The 24688-nt window shown below is 45.0% G+C and overlaps 3 long non-coding RNA genes across 3 annotated transcripts in view; 1 reads left to right on the plus strand and 2 right to left on the minus strand.

The window, feature by feature from the left end:
- Positions 1-2569: 2569 nt before the first annotated feature.
- On the minus strand, positions 2570-4335 carry LOC140640921 (uncharacterized). Its single transcript, XR_012037520.1, has 2 exons — positions 3997-4335; positions 2570-2671 (listed from the first exon to the last, which is right to left on the minus strand). It is a non-coding gene; the product is annotated as an uncharacterized lncRNA (long non-coding RNA).
- Positions 4336-4422: 87 nt separating this feature from the next.
- LOC140641480 (uncharacterized) lies at positions 4423-24519 on the plus strand. Its single transcript, XR_012038008.1, has 5 exons — positions 4423-4660; positions 7157-7284; positions 22415-22516; positions 22994-23513; positions 24386-24519. It is a non-coding gene; the product is annotated as an uncharacterized lncRNA (long non-coding RNA).
- Positions 11425-24688, minus strand: part of LOC140641481 (uncharacterized) — a 29816-nt gene continuing 16552 nt past the window's right edge. Inside the window, exon 3 of the long non-coding RNA XR_012038010.1 lies at positions 11425-11943. This is a non-coding gene — a long non-coding RNA (uncharacterized lncRNA). The remainder of the gene's footprint in view (positions 11944-24688) is intronic.

Consider the following 24688-nt stretch of genomic DNA (forward strand, 5'->3'; position numbering starts at 1 on the left):
AAGAAAGAAAGAAAGAAAGAAAGAAAGAAAGAGAAAAAGAAAGAAAAAGAGAAAAAGAAAGAAAGAAAGGAAGGAAAGAAGGAAGAAAAAGAAGAAAGAAAGAAAGAAAGAAAGAAAGAAAGAAAGAAAGAAAGAAAAAGAAAGAAAGAAAGAAAAAGAAAGAAAAGAGAGGAGAGGAGAAGAGAAGAGAAGAGAAGAGAAGAGAAGAGAAGAGAAGAGAAGAGAAGAGAAGAGAAGAAGAGAAGAGAAAGAAGAGAAGAAGGGTTAGGTACCGAGCATGTCCCCTTGGGCTTTGTAAGAATGCCCGGGTGCTCGGGGCAGAATGATGCCGGGCTTATCCTTGGTGGGGTGCTTGGGGAGCCTGGGCCCGAGGGGCTCTGGAACCGGAGAGCTGTCACCACCAAGGAGGAAAGAACCAGCCTTGCTCTGGTTCTTGCCTTCTGGAGGTGTTCAAGCGAAGCTGGGGGAGGAAAAGTGAATCGAGGCAAAGACCAGACATTGTTGCATTACCAGTGGCCCCCAACCCCGCCTCCGCCTCCTGCCCCCCAAATCATGATTGTTTTATGCGGTTCTTTCTCCCTTTGGTGAGGAAAATGGGATGTGGTGTCAATTACTGGGAAAAACATACAAAGTCCTAATGGCTAATCTATTCTTCTAAGTACAAGGAGGGCTACTACACCTAAGAGACTTGATCTAATTGTATAATAAAACTCGCATCATTCCAGGCAGGATCGGACCTGCCGGGTGCCGGAGAAGCTCCTGCGGCCACTGCTGCCCCGGGCTGGGCTGGGCGGGAGAGCGGTGAGCTGACCCTGGAAATTGCTTGTGGGGAAAATCAGAAGGGGGGACTGAAGGGAGTGGGGAGCGCGGCTGCAGGGAGCAGTGAGAGGCCATAAAGATGTGGGGCCGTAAACAGGATCTTCTGGTTTTATGTGTCTCCGTGGTGGCGGTTGTTTTCTCGGCTCGACGTGGATGTCAAGAGCCTAACCTTGGAAGGGAGTCGGCGGGCGGCTCCGGGATGCTCTCTCCCTACGTGGTCCCCTCCCGGCTCTCAGCTTCTGAACACCATCGTTTCAGAAAACCCCGGTGCTGAGCCCTCTCACGGCATCGATCTTGCCTAATTTAATCCACCCGCCGGCCCATGGTGGAAAATCCAATTATCATGGCACAGATGAAAAACCCAAGGGGGCAAAGTTGTCCCAAGTTAACATTGCAAAAAAGTGGTGGTGCCAGGGCTCCCCCCGGGGCCTCCTGACTCGCTTCTGCCCTTTGCTGCTCCTCCCTGGGTGTCCCTGTCATGGGGTGACACATCCTCTGGCCGAGCCCTGCGGGTGATCGCCATCCGGGTGCCGGAGTTGGGTACCAGAGCTGGGAAGCTGGTGGCCATGCGGATCCTAAAATTAGCTTTTCTCTTTTCGACTCTTTCTGATCCAACCTAAAAACATGAAAAGGCTTGCAACTCCCCTTGCATGTACGTCCAGTGACAGCTTCTAACACTACCACAAAAGGCAAACCTCTGTTTATTTAAGCATTGGGATTTTTTTTTTTTTAAAGAAAAATACATCTGGGAGTAGAAGTCACTGGGTTATAAATGAGCTCTCACCCCACCAAAGAAAAAAAATAATAATTATAATAAAAATAATGGCACCATATTCTCTGATAAACCAGTGCCAGAAAAGCTCTTGGGGATCAAGTTTTGTCAGTCCCCAGCTTTTACCAATTTAAATTCTTGGCAGAGTATTAAAAAAAAAAAAAAAGTATAAGGTATTTGAAACTCCAGTCCCTCAGGTACTAAATCTAGTGTTTCCTGGCAATAGATGAATGTTGCTGGAGTGAAAACCTAGCACCACAGGACCATATCTCCATGGCTGTTCGTATTTATACTTAACAGACAAATATGTCATTCTTTCGGGATCCCTTTACAGGGCCAATTTTTTTTTTCCTCTCACATGTTACCCACCCTTTTCTGATAAAAGTGAAGGCAGACCAAGGCCAGGACACAGACTTTGAGTTAGTGCTCTTTTGGTATCAGAAACCATGTTTTCCCCGAGGTGCCTAATTTCCTAAGCCATAGTATAATGAAGAAATGGAACAGGACACTTGACCCATAGCTCCCTGTGCTACCAGTGAGTGGAAGCAGGATTGACACGGCCTGGTGACAGTCACTATCCAGTCACTTCACATTTCTTTGTTCTTTCTAGTGGGACGATGATCCACTGGGAGCATCTGTGGTCCCTCAGACGTTGTTGCCAGAACCTTGGCTTGCCAAAAGATGTTTATTTAACTCTTAACTCTTTCTGCACAGGGTCCCTTGGTCATATCCATGTCTATACTCCATTGATAAAGTGTGGGCCATTTTTTCTATCCTGGGCATCTGAAATTTTACCCTACCCCAGAATCCTCTAGTTACCTTCCAGAATATTTTTCTATTCCACTGCTTCTACTCAAGTTTGTTCTCTCTCCTCTCCTCTAACCTCTGCTAGGGAGAGTTTACTCTAGAAATACCTGGAACGAATTCAAACAACTTACTTTTCCCGATTCTACAGACCATATTACAACCTTCGCCATGTAAGAAGAGAAGAGGGCACACATTTATTGAACACGTACTTCATTTGGGGCATTATGCTTAGTCCTTGTCCAGTTTTAAAGTTGGATGAAAAGTCTTCCAGACCTTGTGAAAAAAGGAACAGTATTAATATTTTAAGTACTTTCAAACCCTGAGAAGCATGGCATAAAATATTGCAATATGCCACTTCCATTTCTTTGTCCAATCTAGAGCTTCATATTTTTGTGAGTGGAAAATATATCCTTTAACTTTCAGAAAAACGAGTTTTCAGTCAAAGCGTTAAGATATCTCAACCCTCTGTACTTCGTAAAATATTTATATCATAACCTGAGGGACACGGGGCTGTCTCGGCAGAAATGGAAAATAACTGGGGTGAGGATTTTCAACAAGAAGTTGCCACAGGAACTTCCCACATCTCCTGTGAGTACCTCTTAAGCTTCAACCCACACAGCAGCCTTTCCTTGGCCCGGGCTGATGAGATGCTACTCAACCCACGAAATCAACTGAGAACCACAGCGCCAAGTCACAATGGCAGCAAGGTCGCCTTGTTTTGTTCTGCTGTTCCCAGAATAAGGCAACTGCTCAAGGCAGCCCCTGCTCTGTACCCTCCCTTTCTATTCTCCTTCTAAGAATTATTCATCTAGTCTCTCCCTTTCGGTCATGATGTCCATGCTGATCTCTATGCCTCCTGCTGACCTCTCCTCGGGGCTTTGGTACTGTGTTCCCAGCTGCCTATGGGACATCTGAACCCAGTGGCCTCGCCTCAAACTCACCGTGCCTACAAACAAACTCTTTCTCTCCCAGAATTCCCTATTTTACTCAACATCCTCTCTGCCAATTACCCACATCTGAGATACCAGCACCCTTCTGGTTCTCGAATCTCGTGTTGACAGTAGTTGCCATTAATTAATGATAACAGCTGGTTTTAATTGGATTCTTCCTATGTGCCATGTGCTTTGCCTCATTTGGCTTCAGAGTCTCCTTGAGCTCTCATCATGATTCTATGAAATAGATATTATTATTATTATTATTATTATTATTATTATTATTCCCATTTTGTAGGAGAGAAACAAACTCAGAGATGGGAAGTGGTTAGCCCAAGGTCACACTACTGAGTGTGGAACACCAAGTAATGGGTGCAGTTCAGACCTTGGTCTGTCCTTCTCCAGAGCCCACACCTCACTTCTCTACACTATATGGCAATCAGCCCAATTCTTCCAAGGAAATGTCTCTTGAAGGCCTGGTCTATTCCCAGGCCACCTCACTGCTCACCATCTTTCTCCTGAAACTGATTTCGCTAGCACTATGATTTCCCTGGATTGAGACTTTTCCCATCAGAAATATTATCAAGAGCTCATCTTTTAAGATATAATGTTTACTAAGTTGAGCCAGAACCAACCTCCAGTGGTTCTTCATGACAGCAACCTTACCCAAAGTGTGTCCTGAAATATTCCACACGCATCCCCCTCATTGGTGGGGCAAGAATTTTCTCTGTGCCAGGTAGGGGACAAGCCAGACTAATGGAGCTTTCATCCTAATGAAAAAGTAAGCATTGAGGTGATGAATGGTTTGAGAAAACATGCAAAATGGTTATGGGGGCCCCTGATCTAATCTCATCAAGCCAGCCGGTCAGGGAAGTTTCTTTTAGGAAGATCCATAAAGTGTTTATAGGCGTAACATTGGGTAGAAGGAAACTAAATATGTTTCTTTATTCCAAGTCTTCTTAAAGCTTGACAACGTGCTAAAATGTAGTGTGAACTTCCAAGGGGGTGACTTGGTGGAATGCAGCATCTCCCAGATTCTTTTGGTCACAATGCCCTCTGTTTTATAAAGTACCTTACAAAGTGAGAGAGCCATAGCATGTTAATGGAGAAAAGGCTGCCCTAGAAAATCAAGTTCAAATTCTTCATCCTGGCTTTGGTGTTCCAAACATAATTATTCACTGACCTCGAAAAGTACCCCATCCCACCTTCCTGCACATCCCTCACCATTAATGCACCTGTGTCCCAGTGCCTGGCACAGAGTAGATCCTCTTTAAGTGTTTGCCCAAAGCAGAGGGGGACAAACAACAGACTGATCTTGGATGAAATGAAGGTGAGGGTTATTCTATGTATAATATTTATTTAAATGTCACTGTGCCTACACAGTGACCTTATACACCTCCTAAAGGCTAAACTCCATTAAGACCTTATTTCTTGGGGATCCCTGGGTGGCTTGGTGGTTTAGTGCCTGCCTGCCTTCGGCCCAGGGAGTGATCCTAGAGTCCCGGGATCGAGTCCCACATCGGGCCCCCTGCATGGAGCCTGCTTCTCCCTCTACCTGTGTCTCTGTCTCTGTCTCTCTCTCTCTCTCTCTGTCTCTCATGAATAAATAAATAAAATCTTTTTTTTTAAAGACCTTATTTCTTTAGTCCTCAGACTTTTACTCTAGACAAGAGTTCAAAGAGATCAAGGACTAAAGTCAGGTAGACCTGGATTTGAATCTTCTCCACTTTTTAGCTGTGTGAATTTGGGAAAGATAGTTAACTTCTCTGTGCTAGTTTCCTCATCTATAAAATGAGAATTAGAATCCTAAGCTTTCGGGGTGACTGGGCAGAGTTAATAAGAATGCATGTAAAATCTTTGACACAGCACCTGGTATATAGTTATTTAGCAAAGGTTAGTGTGTTGATATGGTTGCAGTTGTCGACTGAGGTGTTTCCAGCCTCGACGAACTTGCAGTCTAGTCGGGAGACACAGAGTGCCTTAGCACACTGGTCATCAAATGGGCCCACATCCATCTCATGCTCAAGTGTAACCAACGCGGCAACCTGAATGTGGATCCTTCTAGGGTCATGTTCGCTGGGCCCCACAGAAAAGGAGCTGACCTTACTCCATTTGGCATGTGCTTTTAGACCCCAGGTGGAACTCTAACTCCCCAATTGGCAAGCCATGTGATCTTAGTCAAGCTCCTTTACCTATTCTCCTTTCTGGTTTCTGTTTTCATACTTCTGAAATGGTCCTAATGATGCATATTTCATTGGGCTACAGTGGAGATTAAATTAAATAAGAGCATTTGTGAAAAGGCCTTTTGTAGGGTAGGTGTATAATAACTGTCGGTTGCCTCCAATTCTTAACCCACTTTCCCTGCTCCCACACCCTGCCCACATGCCTCCCCACTGCTTCCCTGATCTGCAGGAAGTAATCCTCAGGAAGAGAGGCCCTGCCCTCCTGGGGATGGAATTTCACCCTGGTCCCCACACAAGAAGGATGCACAGGGGCGCCCAGCTGGTTCAGTTGTAGACCATGTGACTCTTGATCTTGGGGTCAAAGCTCAATTCCCATGTGGGGCATAGAACTTACTTAATTGAGGGGGAAAAAGGATGGACATACAGTGTCCAGAAGATCCTTGTAAGTTTCTGGATTCTGAAGGAAATATCAGGATTCTTCTTAGGAGAATTCTCTCAGCTTTCTGGATCCTCAGTATGGGGGCCAAATGCAGACATCCTTCTTCCCCTTGTCCTTCCTTTCTTCCCTGTTAAGCCTCCACATAAGACCTGGCCCCCTGGCATGGCCTGTTTTCTTCTGTACCCCACTAGATTTCTTCCTGGCTCTCAGAGGCAACAGTACCCCTCTCCTAAGATCCGGAAAGTCCCCACCCAAATGGAAACACCCCCATGGGTGCCTCTTTTGTAGGTCTTCTGAACCTAGAATTTCATCTCTCTGTCCTCCCCGCCAAGTCAGGGGACCCACTTGCAGGCCCCCAGCCTTTTCATATCTGGTTTCCATCAGACTCTCCAGGTCCTGAGGAAAAAAGTTGGGAAGGGATGGAAGAAGGCACAGATAACTAGTTGCAATGTCACAACATTTGATTCTCTTAGAAATTTGTAAGAGAGAGTGGCATGGTACAGTAAGTATGGTGGTAACTTGAGATAGGAACTAGAAGCTGAAGAATCTGCTCCAGTTGGGGGTGGCGGGCGGGGAGGTGCGGCTGCTGCCTGGAGGAGGGATGAGAGGGAAGCCAGTGGCTGCTGAGGAGGGACTGCAGAGATCAGAAATATCCATGGGGATTTAAGTTGTCTGCCATAGAGGTCCTGTATACTCCTCCCAGATTTATGCTGCTAAGATCTATGCTGCTCACCAAGGTACTTATGCAGATGGATTCTTTTGGGGGGGAACTCCAGTAGGGGCTGAATTCTGCAGCCAGGCTGGTGTGGACCAACAGTAAGAAGTGCTTGAAAAGAGGCAGAAGCTGGAGGACAAGAGGACTGCCTTTACCTGGCTTTCATGTGAAACATCATGGTTACTGTTCTCATGGAGCAGATGATCTCATGCAAAAAACAAATATGCAAACACCCAACTAGAATCTTAGCACAAGGACCTCAAACCAATCGTGGTGGGGTCATTAGCTTCTGATTAGGGAAATCAGAGAAGGTTTCAAAAGTTTTAAGAGATGACGTAGACGGAAAAGGGTAAGGCCATGCATGAAAGTATAAAAGAACATGTTAGTGTTTAAGGAAGCAAGGTTGAGTAATATCATGTGACTCAAGAATGGGGCTCATATCGGGGGAGTCTTGGAAACACTCAATGGAGTCGGGGTTTTATTACCCAGACAGCCACTGAAGGTTTTTGAGGGCCAGTGTGACATGATCCAGCCACCCTGACAACCGTGAAGGAGAGAGCGGAGGAGTATGCATGAGGACCTCTGAGACCAGCTGCGAAATGACTACAGTTGTCCAGGTGAGAGAGGATGAAGGCCTAAAGGATGGGTCCTAGCAGGGCTCCCTTTTCTTCTAGACCAGCTGGGTTCAAATGCGCCTTGGAATGTGCCTATAGAAGAACTTGCAACTCTTGGAGTAGTCAACAGTAAGGGTTTGTATGTCCATCAGCAGAATTTGGCTTTGGTTGTTCTCCTCAACCCCTCTTCCCCGGTTCCCAACATATCCATCAGGGAAGGGAGTCAAAGATGCTCCAGTAAAGCAGGTGATTGGCGGGCTGGGAACAATGTAGGGAGAGGGCCTGGCTGGCCTACGGGGGCGGGAGGGGGGTGTCTGGGTGCTGGGGGAGGACTGATGTGAATCCACGTGTGAGATTCAGCTGCGTATTGATCAAGCCCATTTGCACGTGAACCTCATCATCAGCTCCTGCTTAAGCCCTCGCTTCCCCGGTAATTGACTCTCGCATATTGATTAAGATGTTGATGTGTCCCAGGATTTCTCGGTGGTGATGCAGGCTCGCCTCCCGGCAGGCAGGGCTGGCAAAGCTCTCACTGTACGGCTGTCACCGCGCGCTCCTTAATGGATAAAGCTGTCATCTGAGAGCTGGAATGTCTTGCAGGCACAAAGACGAAATTAACTGTTCAATAATGTATGGGACATGGAAAAAACTTTACCCAACAACTCGAATTGATTGCTGTAAGTGTTTTGACTGCACTTGCCTGCTTTGCATAAAGTCAGCGACTTTGGCTAGCCTGATGTTCGCACACAGCCATTTCTCGGGCCCTTTCCGAATGAGAGTTGAGAGGCTTCAGTGGCTGCCAGGAATGGGCCCGTCTGGGGGTGGGGGCGGTGGGGAGCAGGTGGGCACCGAGGACACAGTCCCTCGGGATCTTTGAGTGATTCCCCGGTCTTGAAAGCAATGTGTTCCTGGCAGTTCTGCGGAATCTTGCTGGAATTGATCACCCTGGGCGAATGGGGTGAATCACTGGGTGTGGAGTTCCTCGATCCCGTGACCTCACTCTGCCCGTGACTCTCCTCCTCTCCCACTGCGTTAGGCTGAGGCCTCTGGCAGAAAGAGGCTGTCAGTCAGACCTAGCGGGGGAGAGGGCGGTTGGGTCACACGTTTAACACCAGTTTGATAAACAGTTTCCATGTCATTTAAAGTGGACCTTGCTTATGATTTGGGATTTGGTTAAATATACGCTCACTATCCCACAGATACCAGAAACTACTGTGCATTTCTCCCCGAGCCTGCTCCCCTTCTAACCTGGGAAAGGGAGAGAAAACCAAGGTAGCAGACCTACACTCTACATCTTTTTTGCCAAGCTCAGCCTTTTAAAAACATAACAAGATCCTTTGAACATAGCTCTGTTTTATCACAGGATCTTTATTGAAGTTTTAATCAACACAAGCAGCTGACAAAATAGGAGCTTGCAGATTCGGCTGTACATTATGTATCCTCCTTGTGAGTCTGAAAAAAAAATCATAGCATTAAAAAGAAGAGAAAATAAACAGCCTCGTTTAAAAAACAAATGAATCCCACCAAACCAAGGAAATCCTCTCGCACCCAGAGGAAGGCCTGCCGTGTGGCGTGCCGACTGCAGCCCTGCCGTTTGGGGCCTCATGGAGATCATTACCATAAAACAAATAACCATCTCGTTTTTGTCGCCCACTATGAGTGAACTCAAAACCTCGGGCCAGCGTCCAAAGATTCCTTCCCTGCAGGCCCTGCCAGCTCCGAATCAGGCCGACACCTCTATAGAAGGGAAAGAGGGCATGGCCCCTGTGTCCAAATCCAGATCCTTCTCTTGATCTGGCCACCATGCCTTGGCCCATGGCCTTCTCCTGTCACCACTGTCTCCATCCCCCTTCCCTTCCTTCCCTCACCCAGCAACAGACAAACACACACCAGTTTGAGTTTCTCTACTTCGGTGTGTGAGACAGTGCTGGCTGGGGTAGGAGGAACAATATACTTTTTCTATCCCCATTTGGGTCCCTTTCTGAAGCCAGGCGGCTGTCTTATGCTCCAAAAAGGGCATCTCCTGGGCCAGCATAGCTATTTGATTTAGAAAGTACTGCTTGGAAACTACTGAAGAGAGGGGCCCCAGTGGCTGTTGCCCAACTGGCATGACTCTTGCTCTGATGGCCAATGCCACATCTCTCTTCACTAAGATAGGGAGTGAATGTGAGAGCAAGGGGCGGTGTGATGATGGAGAACTGTACTCTCCGGTGGTTTAGACCTAGATTTGAATCTGCTGTGCTACTTGGAATGTGTGAGCTTAGCACCCAGGAGGTCTCACTAAGTATACATTGGCAGAAGGGATGAATGAGGAAGCGGGGGAGTATAAAGATGTGGTACAGATGGGGCACTCAAGCAAGGAGGGGATGCAAAGTCCAGAAAGATAAACTGAGCTATGTTCCCTTAGGAAGCTTTCCTGGAACAATACTTTAACTGGGTTATGAAATAACAGCTGAATTCTGGTTGGTAGAGAAGCATTGGAAGACTCAAGGTATGACCAACTGAAATGTGACAACAGATTAGCCTGTGGATCCTCAGGAATTCTGGAGATTTGCGTGGGGCTTCGAATGCCAGATGGGGCCTGGAAGTGAGTGCCGGAGTCTTGAATGCAAGAATGGCAGCTCTCCCATGGGGAATGATTATGTGGCCATAATGGAATGATCGTGAAGGGGCCATGGCGAGTCAGGACACACGGTCTGTCCAGGGAGGTCACTCCAGCATAGAATAACAAGAGTCAGGGCTAAAACTCTGGATATCAAGATAAAGAAAAGACATACTATTGGCAGGTCTCAGGGAAGGCTTCCCAGCCATACCGATCCTCCAAACACTGTGGTGGCATTCGGATCAGATTTTCAAGCTCAGAATAAAGACTTCCCAGGAAACTTCCCTAGAACTTCTGTTTCTGTGCATTTTATTGTTTTACAGCCAAATCCAGAAAACTGGACCACTTAGCCAAGACATCTTCTCATAGTCCATTCCTCTCTTCTTCCTCAGCTATTCATCCCATGCACGCTCTGGCACGTCATGGGGATACAAAGAAGCAATGCAACAGGTCCCTCTTCTCTGGTGTTCTCAGCCCACAGCAGACAGACAAACTAATACACAGACATGGCCAAAGTGCTGAAGCCCAGAGGACAATGTGGCTCTGGTACAATGTGGTACCTCTGAACTGGTCAAAGTGCAAATAGGAAGTTGGCCTCTCCAAAAAGTAAGAGAGGTTCCAAACTTTGTTCATTGCAATGGGATGACAGGGAGATCGGAAGAAGGTGGGGCGAATATACTGAAGGGTATGGTTGGGTCTGGCCAGGCACTTGGTTTGGTAGAAAAATCGGGCTGACCTAGCAAGAGCTCCACAAGTGAGCCTCCCCACCCCACCACACCCCTTGCATTTCAGGAGCTGATGCTGCTGAATGGGGAGAAGGGAGTTCCAGGAAAAACTTCATAATTATTCTGATCACCTCTAGCTTCTAGACTTCCCAATGTACAGAGAGTACTTGCCCCTTGGCCAAATGGAAAGAGCAGTAAATTAGGTCAGAACTGTAATTTATCCTCACAGGTAACTAGGGGAAATTGTCCCAGAGCCTGGGTGACCAATAGCCAGCTCCTCAAATCTGTCTCAAGGCAATCACAGCAAGTGATTTGCGGTGGTGGGAATGGAAATGATTTATTCTGAGAACCCTGTCAGCATTGCTGTTAAATCATTTGTATTTTGTTATGGGACATGAGTGAGCTAGCTGTTCCCCCAAACTACATTCCTTTGCTCCAGGCCCCCATGCCATTTGCACAACTGGTTATTTCAGGTGACAATTAACAGGAAATGATGGTAAGGGCCCCAGGGTGGTCACTTTTCCAAGGGACTCTGGGTATTAAGTTCCAATGACTTATAGTCGTTGATCTAGGTCTCCAAAAGGAAATGAGCTTCTTTTATAGTTGTCAGAGAATATCAGGGTTTTTCTTCTTCTTCTTCTTCTTCTTCTTCTTCTTCTTCTTCTTCTTCTTACCGTTTTCTGTTTTGTCAATTTTCAGAAAGTTAAACTAAGAGTTAAAGCAAAGATTCTCTGGGGTCTCATCTGTAAGAAACACATCTATTTCTCCCCCAGTCCACACTCTAACTGGCAAACCAAAAGAATAAGAAGCAAATAATAAAGCCAAATGAAATAACATTTATTTGTGGGTTTCCCTTCAAGATGTGAGCTCTACATTATTGAGAGTGCTCCAGGTGCAGCCCTCCTGGTGGAAGGGCCAACGTCCCAGCATTTCCCACCCTGGTAGACGACCTGCTCGCTCATTCTCCTCCGAGGAACTTTGTTCCAGGTTCCAGAGAAGAGGATGCATTGGTTTCCAGGGTGAGGTAGCAAACGGCGGTCTGGCCCAGACGGGCTGGATGTGCTGGGTTTCTGTCGACTGCGGCTGCCAAGCCGGCGTGGTGCTTCTCTGCTGCCTCTGCTAAGATAGTGAGCCGGGTGTGTTTGAAGTCTGGTCTTTGGGAAGGAGACCCAAGAGAACATGAGCTGGGTTTGTCTGGATATCAAAGTCCAAATTAAAAATTTATTCCAGTGTTTGAAAAGTTCCTGGCCAAAACCTTCATCTGGATTAAAAAAAAAAAAAAAACCCACAAACACTCCCTCGTTTCTTCAGTGGCTCCAAATGAGGGGATTTATTCTGAAAAAGAACAAAATAAAGGCAAAGCCAATAGTTCCATAAGTGGACTCGGGTCAGATGGTTTCTTTGCTAAATCTGTGAGCAAAGTAATCTGTTAAACCACTCTGGGCACCTGGGAAACACTTGTTTTCGTTATCATGTTCAAATCTTCTTTTCTGCCCTCTCCACTTGCATGTCAGATCACCTGGCCCTTTACTGTCAGAGCTGGAAGGGACAGGATGAGAAAGAACTTTCCCTGCCCTCTCCTACTCCTCCTCCCCACCCCAACTCCACTGGACAGAAAGGTAGAGAAGAAGGCTTCTTATAAAGGTGTGGGTTTGGGGAGGAAAATAGAGACCAAGCAAATGATGTTATAGTAATTTTGAAATCATAAATAAAGAAGAGCACAAAAATCATCAGGCAAAAACTGGAAAAAATGAAATGGGGAAGCAGTGAAAGTTTCAACAAAAAATTGAGACCAAGGCCATTAACAAAATTCATAGGAGATAGAACTAAGTCGACATGGGGCATATTCGTGAAATACCAACAGAAGTCGAGGATGAGAGATCAGCTCTAGGGGCAAACCACCTAAAGGAAGGATCAAGATTGATATATCAAATTGAGATTGAAAGCAAAGGGCGGAATAGAGGAAGTGATAAAACCATGTCGACAGGCAGAAGCAATGGTAACTAGGAGTGGAGATGGTGCTAGAAGTACAGAAACGTAAAGCAACCCGCAGAAGGTAAATGCGAGGAATCAAATGAATCTACACAGGCCTTTGGGCCCAGCATTTTGCTATCGTTGCTTTCATAAGTTTTGTAAACTTGAAGTATAACTTTACCTGTCATCAGTGTGCAGCTTGATGAATTTCTCAGAGTGAACACACCCACGTGACCACCATTCAGCTGTGGCCGTCGAATGTTTCCGTTACTCCCAAAGCTACCATCTTTACTCTCACTCTCTGTTAGTGACCTCCTTTCGGATATCCATTGGCACAGATGAACTGTGCTCATGTTTGAAGGTCACAAAGAGTCACACCGTATTTTAAAGAAGCCTTTTTTTATTTCTTCTTTCATCCAACATTATGATTTCTGTTCATGTCCGTTCATTCTCACTGATATATGGTATTCCGTTGTATGAATAAACCATAATTTATACCATTCAACTGTTGATAGACATGTGTGTTGTGTCCAGCCTTTGGCTGGTAGAAGACAGTGCTGCTCCAAACATTCTTGTGCATGTCTTTTAAGACCCTTATATGTACATTTCTGTGGGGATAGATCTAGGAGAATGGTTGGGTCACAGGGTATGCATATATTTAGCTGTAGCAAGGCGGTAAAAGAGAGCCTTTCCAAGCAGTTGGGTCTGGTTGTAGTCCTGCTAACAGTATGTGACAGTTCCTATTGCTTCACTTTTGCACCAATACTCAGCATTGTCAATTTACCTTAAATTTTACACATTTAGTGGAGAAGTGGTTAAAATTGAATTGTGATTTTAATTTTGTATGTCTAATTTTGCACCTTTTCGTAAATTTGTTACCAGTTTAGGTGTCTTTGGTGTGAAATGGCTTTTCAACTATTGCTTCCATTTTTAATGAACCATATGTCTTGTTTTTGTTGTTTTAGTACAAGAAATTTTTACATATTCTGGATACGAGTCCTTTGATATATTTTTGGAAATATCTTCTCCCATTCTATGACTTGCCTTTCAGTTCTCTTAATGGTGTGGGTATATTTTCTTTTCTTTTCTTTTTCCATAAAAAAAGTTCTTAATTTTAATAAGATCAATTTGTCAATCTTTTGTCTTATGGCTAATGAATCTTAGGTCATTTAAATTTATCTACACCAAGGTGATGAAGATATTCTCGTGTGTTACATTACAGAAGCTTTATTGTTTAAACTCTACACTTAAGTCTATGATTCATCTGTAATTGACTTTTGTGTATGGTATGAGACAGGGGTAAAAGTAGTTTTTTTTTTTGTCTTCTGGAAATCCAATTAACTAAACCATTTATTTAAGAGATGATTCTTCACACATCGCATTATAATAACATCTTTGCTATAAAGCATGTGACTTACTGCAACTCTGTTTTTAGGTTCTCAACTCTGTTCCATCGGCCTATTTATCTCTATTTACACCAATTTCACACAGTCTTGATTACTGTTGCTTTATAATAAGTTTTGATATCCCGTAGTGCAAGTCCTTCCAACTTCTTCTTCTTCTTTAACTTTATCTTGACTGCTTTGTGTGTGTGTGTGTGTTGGGGGGTGGGTAGGTGGAGTTTTTTTAAAGAGAGAGAGAGAGCATCAGGGAAGGGCAGAGGGAGAAGGATAGAGAGAGAGAATCCTAAGCAGGACCCACATTCAGTGTGGAGTCCAAAGTGGGGCTCAATCCCACAACCCTGAGACCATGATCTGTGCCAGAATCAAGAGTTGGACACTTAAGTGACTGAGCCACCCAGATGCCCCTGTCTTGAAAATTTTTAATCTTTGAATTTCCATGTAAATTTTAGAATTAGCTTATTACCTTTCACAAAAAAAAAAGGAAGAAGAAAGGAAAGAAAGAAGGAAGAAAGGAAGAAAGGGAGGGCAGAAAAAAAATCTGCTGGGATTTTGACTGATTTTGCACTGAGGCAATAGACCAATTTAGAGAGTACTAATGATTTTACAAGACTGAATGTTCAAATCCAATATACATGATATATCCGTTCATTTATTTAAATCTTCCAAAACTATTGTCTGTAATGTTCTGCATTTTTTACCCATAAGTCAGGTGCATATTTTGCTAAATTTATTCCCATAAAGGGACTTGATTTTTTAAATGCTATTGTAAATGGTGTCAACTTTAAAATATTTTTTCTAATATCTATTGTAAGTATACAAAAATGTAATTGGTTTGTTTCTGTATCAACCTTATATTCATTAGTCTAGTTAAATCTAATTACTCACTATAATAATTCACCTATTGATCCTATATACATAATCATGTCCAGGCTTATGTATTTTCCAATACTTAAGTTTTTAAATTTCTTTTTCTGGGACGCCTGGTTGGCTCAGGGGTTGAGCATCTGCCTTCGGCTCAGGGTGTGGTCCTGGAGTCCCAAGATCGAGTCCCAGATCCGGCTCCCCACGAGGAGCCTGCTTCTCCCTCTGCCTGTGTCTCTGCCTCTCTCTCTCCCTCTCTCTCTGTATGTGTCTTTCATGAATAAATAAATAAAAATAAAAATCTAAAAAAATAAAATAAAAATGTCTTTTTCTTATCTAATTACTCTAGCTAGAACCTCATTACAACGATGGATAGAAAAGGTGAGAATGAATATCCTTTCTTGTTCCTGATCTCAGGGAGAAGTCAATTAAGTATAGGTTTATTAGACATATCTATACACATTAAGAAGTTCTCTTCTAGTTCTAATTTGATGAGAATTATCTTTTTAATCATAAACAAGTACTAAGTTGTATCAAATGTTTTTTTATTCACCTATTAAGATGGTCATAGTATTTTTTTCTTTATTCTGTAACTGTGGTGAATTATATTGCTTAATTTTTTTTTATTTGCTTATTTTTTAAGTGTTAAACCAACCTTGCATTTCTGGAATAAACTCTGTTTTCTCATGATATTTGATTGTTTTAATACATCTCTTTGCTAATATTTCGCTTAGGAATTTCATATCTATATTCTTCTCCTATAAAGTCCTTGACAAGTTTCAGTATCAAGGTTATGCTGGCCTCATAAAATGAGTAGAAAAGTGTTTCCTCTTTTTTCTATCCCCTGGAAGGGTTTGTGTAACACTCATATTTTCCTCAGATGTTTGAAAGAATTTTCCACTCAAACCATCTGGGCCTTAACATTTCCTTGTGGGGAATTTTAAATTATGAATTTAATTTCTTTAATAAGTAGATGAATATTAGAATTATCCATTTCTTCTCATATCAGTCTTTTAGCATTTTCTAGGAATTTGTTCATTTCACCTACATTTTAAAACTCATTAATATAAAATTATTCATGATATTTTCTTAATATTTTTAATGTCTATATGGTATGTATTGGTAACCTATGAAAACTCTCTTTTTATCTACTTTATCTAGTTCAGGGATTTATTTACTAGTCTTTCTCTAAAGGAGATAGACAGGGATCCCTGGGTGGCGCAGCGGTTTGGCGCCTGCCTTTGGCCCAGGGCGCGATCCTGGAGATCCGGGATCAAATCCCACGTCAGGCTCCTGGTGCATGGAGCCTGCTTCTCCCTCTGCCTGTGTCTCTGCCTCTCTCTCTCTCACTGTGTGCCTATCATGAATAAATAAAAATTAAAAAAAAAATAAAGGAGATAGACAAATACATAGAAACTCATTAAACAATGAAGAATTAAAGTAATGTCAGCTTAAAGGTATATAGTAAATGTTTTAAAGGAAGAGAAATTATGGTTGAAAAGCCCAAAAGAGACCAAAGTCTCTTGACTTTGAAGACTTTGAAGTCTTTGAGCTAAGCCTTGAAGGAAGAAGGAGAATTTGGGCAAGTGTAAAGAGAAGAAAAGACACTGTTGGCAATAGGGATTCTTGGAAATAGTCATTTGGATAAAGTACAGCAGAGAATCAGGGGAAGTGGGAAGCCTGAAAGATGAGAGGGTTGAGACTAACAGGAGACTTGAGTCATAGACAATGAGAAGACAGTGGAAATTTGTGATATTTTGCTATCCTGAATATTTGGTAGACACAAGGAACAATGCTGAGAAAAGACTCCAAGTTTTCCAGCATGGTGATTGGGAGGATGGTGGTGTGTCCAGAAAAAAAAAAAAGGCAAGAGAAAGAGCATTTCAGGGATTAGGAATTAGACTTCAGAGGTATCAGCATAAAGTTAGAGACTGAAGTCAAGGGAGGGAGCTCAAGGAGATGACCAAGCTGAGTCCAGGACTATTGACTAGCAACTCCCTTTAAGAAGTAAGAGAGAAAGGAGCCAATAGCACAGGAGAGAGTGGAGCGTGGAGCCATGGAGGGCAAGAAGCAGGGTTACCAGTCTGGGAAAGTTGATGGTATGAGCTTACACAGACCAGGTGAGTGGCAAGGACTGAGAAAGCCCCTATACATGGCATGTGTAAAATCACTGTGGACCTTTGTGGTATTTAAGGAGACCATGAATATTTAGTGTCAATGAGGGGAGAAGAGAGAGTGTCATTCTAATGGGTATGATTTTCCAGGCAACTCTCATCTCATTCGATGGTTATTTAATGGCTCCATTTGCCAAGGACCATCTTATGGCAGCGAACAAAAGATGCATGATCCTTCTCCTATTAGGCTTCCTAGCAATAAAGCTAAACATCAAATAAATATAAAAAATAATTTAGAACCATGAGTATTGCTTGGGGCAAAAGAAGAAGAGTTTAGGAGACAGAATAAAAGAAAGAGCCTGACTGAGATGGCAGGGAGGAGCCAGGGAATGCCTCACCATAGGTTGCATGCCCGACCATAAATGGATTGTGACAGTCAATATGGAAGTAATCAAGCGAGCAGCGTGAGTGCCTCATTCAGGGGTCCCATAGACTCCGAAGTTCTAGAATTTGCAGTGCATCACAACTCCCCATCTTCATATATTGCCCAAACCTGGTTCCCATAACATGCCTATCTTCAGGAGATAGAAGTTGAAGGGGGAAATTTGTAGTTTGACGCATTTTTCTTCAAAAGCACATGGGGAAGATGAATCTACCAGTGTTAAGTTATCAGGTTGAGAGACTATGAAGGCTAGTCTGATTAATTGTAATTATCATTTTAACATTTATAATGGGGACTCATAATCATATTGCTTCTAGAATATTGTCATTATCTTTCACTTTTGAAATGCTTGGGTTTCCCTACAGACTTGGAAAGGGGCTTTTATTAGGCCCAGATCATCAATCCAGACCTTTTAAGGTAAGGGTGTTGCTACTCCAGAAGCCAAAGAGACATTTGTGAGCCTGGGAAGAAAGCACTAAATAGTCATTAGCTCCTTCAATCTGTTTACCAGCCCTCCTGTTGCTGAGGTTAGACTGGCCTCAAAATTAACACTCTGCCCTATTTGTCCATCAGCATTGTTGTCTCACAGAGCGTGTTCTCAAGTGGCCATGGGCAAACCTTGTCTCATGCCAAAGCTATGTTCCTGGAGAAAAAAAAAGTCTAAATTTTAAAATTTAGTGTATTCAGTTCCATTTGATATGAAGAGTGCGTTTAAAAGAAAGCCCCACTCAATACATTTAAAGCAAGTATCCATTATTTGCTCTAACTGGTCTCAGAACTCCGGTGTAGGGAGTGTTTGCTCCCTTCTTTTATCATGGGGGCAACTTCATATCCAATTGGTTTCTTCTCACCTCTGGTGACCCCTTCATACAAGCAAGGATGCTCCATGCAGCTCTACTCTCATCCACCCTCAATGAGCCATTTCTGGTCATCCTCCTGTTCCAGCCTTTCTCTCAGTCCCCGGTAGTCTCCCCAGGTGTCTTGGGTCTTGTCTCACTTAGGCACCTTCTCCGTGGGAACCCTGGTCCCTGAGCATCTCGGTTGACCCCTGCACCTTGAACTGTCCGTGTTAAGACCTCTTGGAATCCACAGGGATAACTCACCAGTGACCAGGGGCAGAGCAGCTGTATCAACTCAGCTTAGGGAAGCTCAAGTATCCAGTGATCTTGGCTGTGTGGAGTTTGAAATGAAGCCCAACATATTACTCACGGCAAAACCAGGGGCCAGCCAAGTTAAATAGAACGCTCCCCAAAACGTTCACGGGCTGATTTGAGAAGGAAGCTCCGATCTGAAGAGCGGCTATTTTGTGCCTGCTTATATTTTTTTAAACAACACGCTCTCCTCAAGTGAGATGGGAAAAGTAGAAACCTCAAAGAACGATATTTGTTAATTTAAAAAGCTGAGACCTGTGATCATATGCCATGTCCCTTTAACTTCCTAAGAATGGCCAGAATTTTAGTGAGCAATTCTTTTTCCAGAAACTGTGCTGAGGCACCCAGTAAGCATGTTCCCACCTAATCTTCCTGCTAACTCCACGGCATAGGCACCATCAACCGTCCCCCTTTGCAGATGGCAAGCTGAGGCCCAGAGAACTCACACACTCTGCTGTTGAGCGATGCAGCTAGAGTTTGAACCCTGGCAGCCTGCTTCTGTATTCTCACCTGCCCTAAAACAAATGCAAGTACTCAGGAGCTTCCACAAAGAGAGCACCTCAAGAGAAAGTCATGATGTTACACCAACGGTCTATGAGTGGAAGCCAGTTTGTGCTTGAAAGAAAACTGAAGGCTAGGAGTTCAATAAAGCTGAACACACCCCATTGAACCAGGCAAGGCTTGAGTTTGCAGATGATTTTCCAACCAGAGGGAGCTCATTGACTTGGAGGCGGAAAGAGGATCGTTTAGTGAACATACAGAAAATGTTTTTATTTTCAGCTTTTTCTACCCCCCCTAGTGCAACGGTCGAATCTGAGGCCATGGGTCCTTTCCTCTGTTGCCCTTCCTACCTGGGATTGTTTCAAGAAGCCTGAAGCTGAGTCCTGGGTTCCCCACTGGCCAGGCCTGCCGCTTCATTTCATCAGGTACCTGCACCACCCTTTGCAGCTGCCTGTCCACATGGACGTGTTTATTCGAGCACTGAGAATCTCACTTCTTGAAAAGCTCCGGGAATTAGATTGTTTTCCACACTGAAAGTTTTCATTTGAAAAATAACCTTCTTTGTTTAACTAATGAAAAGGAGGGGCTGCCCTCACTTCTCGGGCTGGGTAAGAATTCCACGGGCAGTAATTCTGTTTCTCAGTGGAAAATGTTTCGGTTTCTTAATGTTGTTTTGCAGATTGGCCCCCGCCCGGCCCTCACTCCAAGGACCACACATACACACGCACGCACACTCGTCCATGCACAGTGCAAGGCTTCCCACCCTTCCCTGCTGGGGGCTGGGGATGGCTGCACCCCCTTCCAGCACCTGCAGAACAGAAACGAGGTGGGTCAGTGGCTGACACCCAGCCAGAGGCACTGCTGCCTGCTCGGGAACGGGATGCCTTCCCCGGGCCGCGCTCTGAATCCCAGAGGCTGGGTGGGCCGCGGAGGGAGGAAATTAGACTCTGAGCTTCTCTTGTTTCCATGCACCCCCATGTCAAGCCCTTCTCTCACACCATGGAGGGGGTGGTCTAACATTCCCTTCTCATTAGGTTAGTAGGAAATGGTAGTAAATGCTGCACTGTCATCGTTGGACTTACAGCGTGGCCGGCGTGGTGCTGAGTGGTCAGGACTGTACCAAGGGAATCAAAACGTGGCCCCAGAGGCAACATCATGGAAGGAAGAAAAATGTAGACGCCCGGATCAGATGGACCTGCTCCGTCACCTGACAGCTCAGCCCGTGGGCAAGCTGATTCTGTGTCTGCGGCTGCCGACGGGGAAGTTATGTGTCCCACGGGGATGGCCGGTGCCACGGACGATGTTCGCCACACTGCGGATGTCCACGGAGCATCTTTCTTCCCTTCTCTGTTCTCTGAAAATTGCCCATCTCTGTGGTCCTGGGGTCCTGGGATCGAGTCCCACATAGCAGGATCGAGCCTGCTTCTCCCTCTGCCTGTGTCTCTGCCTCTCTGTATCTCTCGTGAATAAATAAATAAAATCTTGAAAGAAAGAAAGAAAGAAAGAAAGAAAGAAAGAAAGAAAGAAAGAAAGAAAAAAAGCTGCCCATTTCTTATCTACCTCGGGAGACAAATCCCTGGGAGACCAGATACAAACTGTTGAGTGCTGTCCCAGCAGAGCTGAGCCACGAGTCCCGCTGTGGAGTTAGGGTGAGAAGTCAACAGGGCCCTGTGTGTTCTAGGGACCCAAGGATCTGTCACCAGTAGGAACTGTTCAGTCCAGCAAATTTGAAGAATTCCCTCTGTCTAGATTCTTCGTATGGGAAAGATACAGCTGCCCTGAGTGTGTGGCTTAAAATGAGCAAAAGTGATAGACGAGAGGAGTGCTATTATGAAAATAGACATTTCAAAGATCCACATGTGAAAAATGTAGAGTCGGCTGCTAACCTGGCGTACATGAATAGCTTTGAAAGAAGATAGAGATGATATGAACAAGTGTGTCAGTCAGATTGCTTTTGGTTTTAGGTGCCAGAAACCCTCTTCTAATATTACCTGAAGCAAATAAATTAACAAGGAATTCACTGGGTCATATAACTAAGGCATTCTGGGTTAGGTTCTCAGCTGGGCCTGAGAGCTAGCTTGTTCTTTCTCTCTCTCTCCTTCCTTCTCTCTCTCTCTCTCTCTCTCTTTCTCTCCATCTCCTCATTTTGTCAGATAGCCGAATTCTCTCCTCTTTGTGACTAACTTCCTGCTCCTGGTTTAGCAACCCAGCAGAGAGAAACTCTCTCAGCATCTGTAAGTCAAAGCCAGGGAAGACTCAGCCCCGAACCTGCCACTGGCTAGAGAAGAAGGTGCCATCCTCCCTTTGTGGTGGTTGACCGAAATGTTTGTGAAGGATTCACTCTGGGTAGGTACTGTTCTAGCTCCCAGGGATGCAGCAGAGAGTGGGACTAACCCTGCAGCTCTTGGCATCTGCCCTTCTCCTCCTGGTTTTGGGAAGTTTCTAGAGATAAGAACTCTGGAGCTCCTACTGAATTGTCAGTTACTCCTGAGAAACCCATGGAGACCTTACAAACCCAAGAAATTATTTTTAAGGGGAAAACACACTCACATATATGTATATATAGGCACAGGTAAATCCATATGTATGTGTATATATATAGAAATCTATATATATATAGAAATATATATATATATTTCTTCTTGATCGAAAGAAGGTGGGATGTTCTATAATCCTATAATCAATGGTATGATATGGAATCAATTCTGTACCCTCTCTGCACTATAATGGGCACTGTGGTTTTAAGTTACAGGAGAATAAACACCTACTCAAATTTTCTGTATTTGGAGAGAGCAGTAGATTTGTGTTCCTTGATAACTCAGATGTGTGATGGGATAGGAGGGAAATCTCACCAAATATAGCTTATCTAGTATAGTACTTATCGAATACCTACCCAGGCCTATCCCCAGATATACAATAACAAGTAGTGCAGCATCTCTGCTTCATGGATAGACTATCCAGGGCAGGGACCTGCGTGCAAACTGAGCATGCTACACCGGGTAAGTGTTCTAAGGGAGATATCCAAGTGCATTGCATTATAAGGCGTCCAAGACGCGTGGCAAGCTGTTTGTACTGAACGTGGGGAAGAACTGGTTTCACCTCATCTCAGACTGGTTGCCTAGAACTCCAGCGGGAGCCTTGGCTGGAAGCTGAGGGGTTTGGGAGAAAGGTGAGCACAGGCTTTTATAGGGGGCCTTTCAGCCAGCTGAGGCCACAACTTGCTAAGCACGCTTAACCTCTGCAGGCCCAAGGTGGTGTGCGACAAGCATCCCCAGGGCCTGCTGGACAATCATTACTTTTATTATGCTTCTTTACTGTCAGGTACTCTGAAATCCACATGGACTGCTCTTATGATTTCAGGTTGTCCCCAAAGAGAAACTCAAGAATCGGTGATGAGCAGAGCAGGAGAGGGAGCCGCCTGCCTATCTCAAAAGGGCACATCACCATAATCACAGATATACCGTGAGCATATGCAGAAAGGATGTAGGGGGGGTGGGCAGTGTACGTCAGGAACAGCCGAGAGGATACATAAACCATGTACTTCCCTTCCTGCACCTCCCCCTCCCCAAAGGGTGCCTTTAAAATACGTAATGGGTGCCCACGTCTTCTCCCTGATCCCGCAGAACCTCCCCTCCCCCGCCAGCCACCTTTGCCGCTCTTCCACTGAATTCACCCTGGGTCTCCCCTGGGCGGGCTGTTGCCTTCATATTTCATGCGGAATGTGCAGCTTCCCAGGAGCCTGAGGCATGCCCTGCATTCTGATGCATCGGCCAGCTCTGACACCAGACAGCTCCAGAGCATGCCTAATGAGGAGGCTGGCACTGGGCGCAGGAGTCAGTGGGCTGCCAGGGCCTGCTGCACCCGGTGGGTGACAGGGAGGCGGGCGGCTGGGCCAAGGAGACAGCCAGGGGGTGCTTTTTACGATTTGCCTGTCCCCAGATCCGACACACCTCAGCGGATCCTAATACCAGCAATGGATCGAGCCCGAGTGAAGGAGCAATTCAGATCCAGAAACGTCCTTGGGAAAAGCCTGAAGTTGAAATAGGAAGGAGAAGCCGTGGAGAGCGGGAGGGGTTGCAGCTCGGACTCGCTCCCCCTCCGGCAGGCAGGGCGGCGGCCTGTTTCAGCATCAGTACCCGAGGAGGGCCGCTTCCTCCTCTTCCTAGAGACCGCCTCATTATCTAAGAGATCCTGCCGAACAGAAGCTTTTCCTGTCCCGAGAGTCTCACCTCCCTTGATTTCACACATTGCTCCTCATTTTGGCTGGCCCTATCAGGACCAAGAGACACTCACTTCCCCTGGCATTCAGCCACTTAGAGCTGGAGGCAGAGTAAGCGCCTATTGTCATCCTCCCAAGGCCCGGTGGGAGTGATGCTGACATGCGACCCATTGATCCTGCCCTCTACCTGACGCTTTTCCCAAGCCTGGCCTCGTCTGGTCATCCCACTGAACCGACAAGGTAGGTGAGGCTAGCTCCATTTGACACACCCAAGGCCACACAACAGACCAGTGTCTCCAACCCTGGCCAGTCCTCTGTGCTTTCAGACGAGCCGGTCACCCACAACAACATGCCTACCATTCCACTCAAGAGTACATGGAATGAGGTAGCATACCACGATTCCCAGTGATTGAGTTTAGATTTAATGTTAGTAAGGGTAATTTTCACATTTCATAGAGAAGATCAATAGTTAGGTCATGAAATCTAACAAAAAGTTCTTCCTTTCAAACTTTGGTTTCTGGGGGTGCCTGGGTGGCTCAGGTGGTTAAGCATCCAACTTTTGATTTCGACCCATGATATCAGGGTCCTGGGATCAAGCCCCACATTGGGCTCCACGCTCAGTGGGGAGTCTGCTTGTGATTCTCTCTCTCTGCCCCTCCCCCCACTCATGCTTTCTCCCTCTCTCTCTCTCAAAATAAATAAATCTTTTTTTAAATTTTTTTTAATTTTTATTTATTTATGATAGTCACAGAGAGAGAGAGAGGCAGAGACACAGGCAGAGGGAGAAGCAGGCTCCATGCACCGGGAGCCCGATGTGGGATTCGATCCCGGGTCTCCAGGATCGCGCCCTGGGCCAAAGGCAGGTGCCAAACCGCTGCGCCACCCAGGGATCCCTCAAAATAAATAAATCTTTAAAAAAATACACAAAAACTTTTATTTCTGTCATCGTTCTGTGTGTGTGTGTGTGTGTGTGTGTGTGTGTAATCAGCCTTCTCTTTTGGCACAGGGGGCAATAATTTCATAATAAGAAAGCCATCCTTTATTGCGTTCTTACTGTGCACCCCACACTTTTCGTTCATTATCTCATGTCATCCTTCTGACACTGGAAGCAGGTGATACTCTCCCACTCTGCAGATGAGGAAGCTCTTGCTCAGAGAAGCTAAGCAACAGACCAAGGCCACAAAGCTCTTGAGTGACGGGGCAGGAACCTAAATGACTTGAAACTCCATGCTTCTACCCCGTAAAGGTAATGCTCATATTAAACCACCTTGGTCTGCAGCCACATCATATAAGCATGTCTTTAATATGACTCGATGTCCCTTTATTTTCTGCATCATCATTATTCATGTACTTCCTGCCCACTGAAAATATCTTGAAATATCTCCCTTGTTAGTTTCTGCATTTATATTTTACTG

Source organism: Canis lupus, chromosome 10 (assembly GCF_048164855.1).
Source record: "Canis lupus baileyi chromosome 10, mCanLup2.hap1, whole genome shotgun sequence".
Classification (NCBI taxonomy): domain Eukaryota; kingdom Metazoa; phylum Chordata; class Mammalia; order Carnivora; family Canidae; genus Canis; species Canis lupus.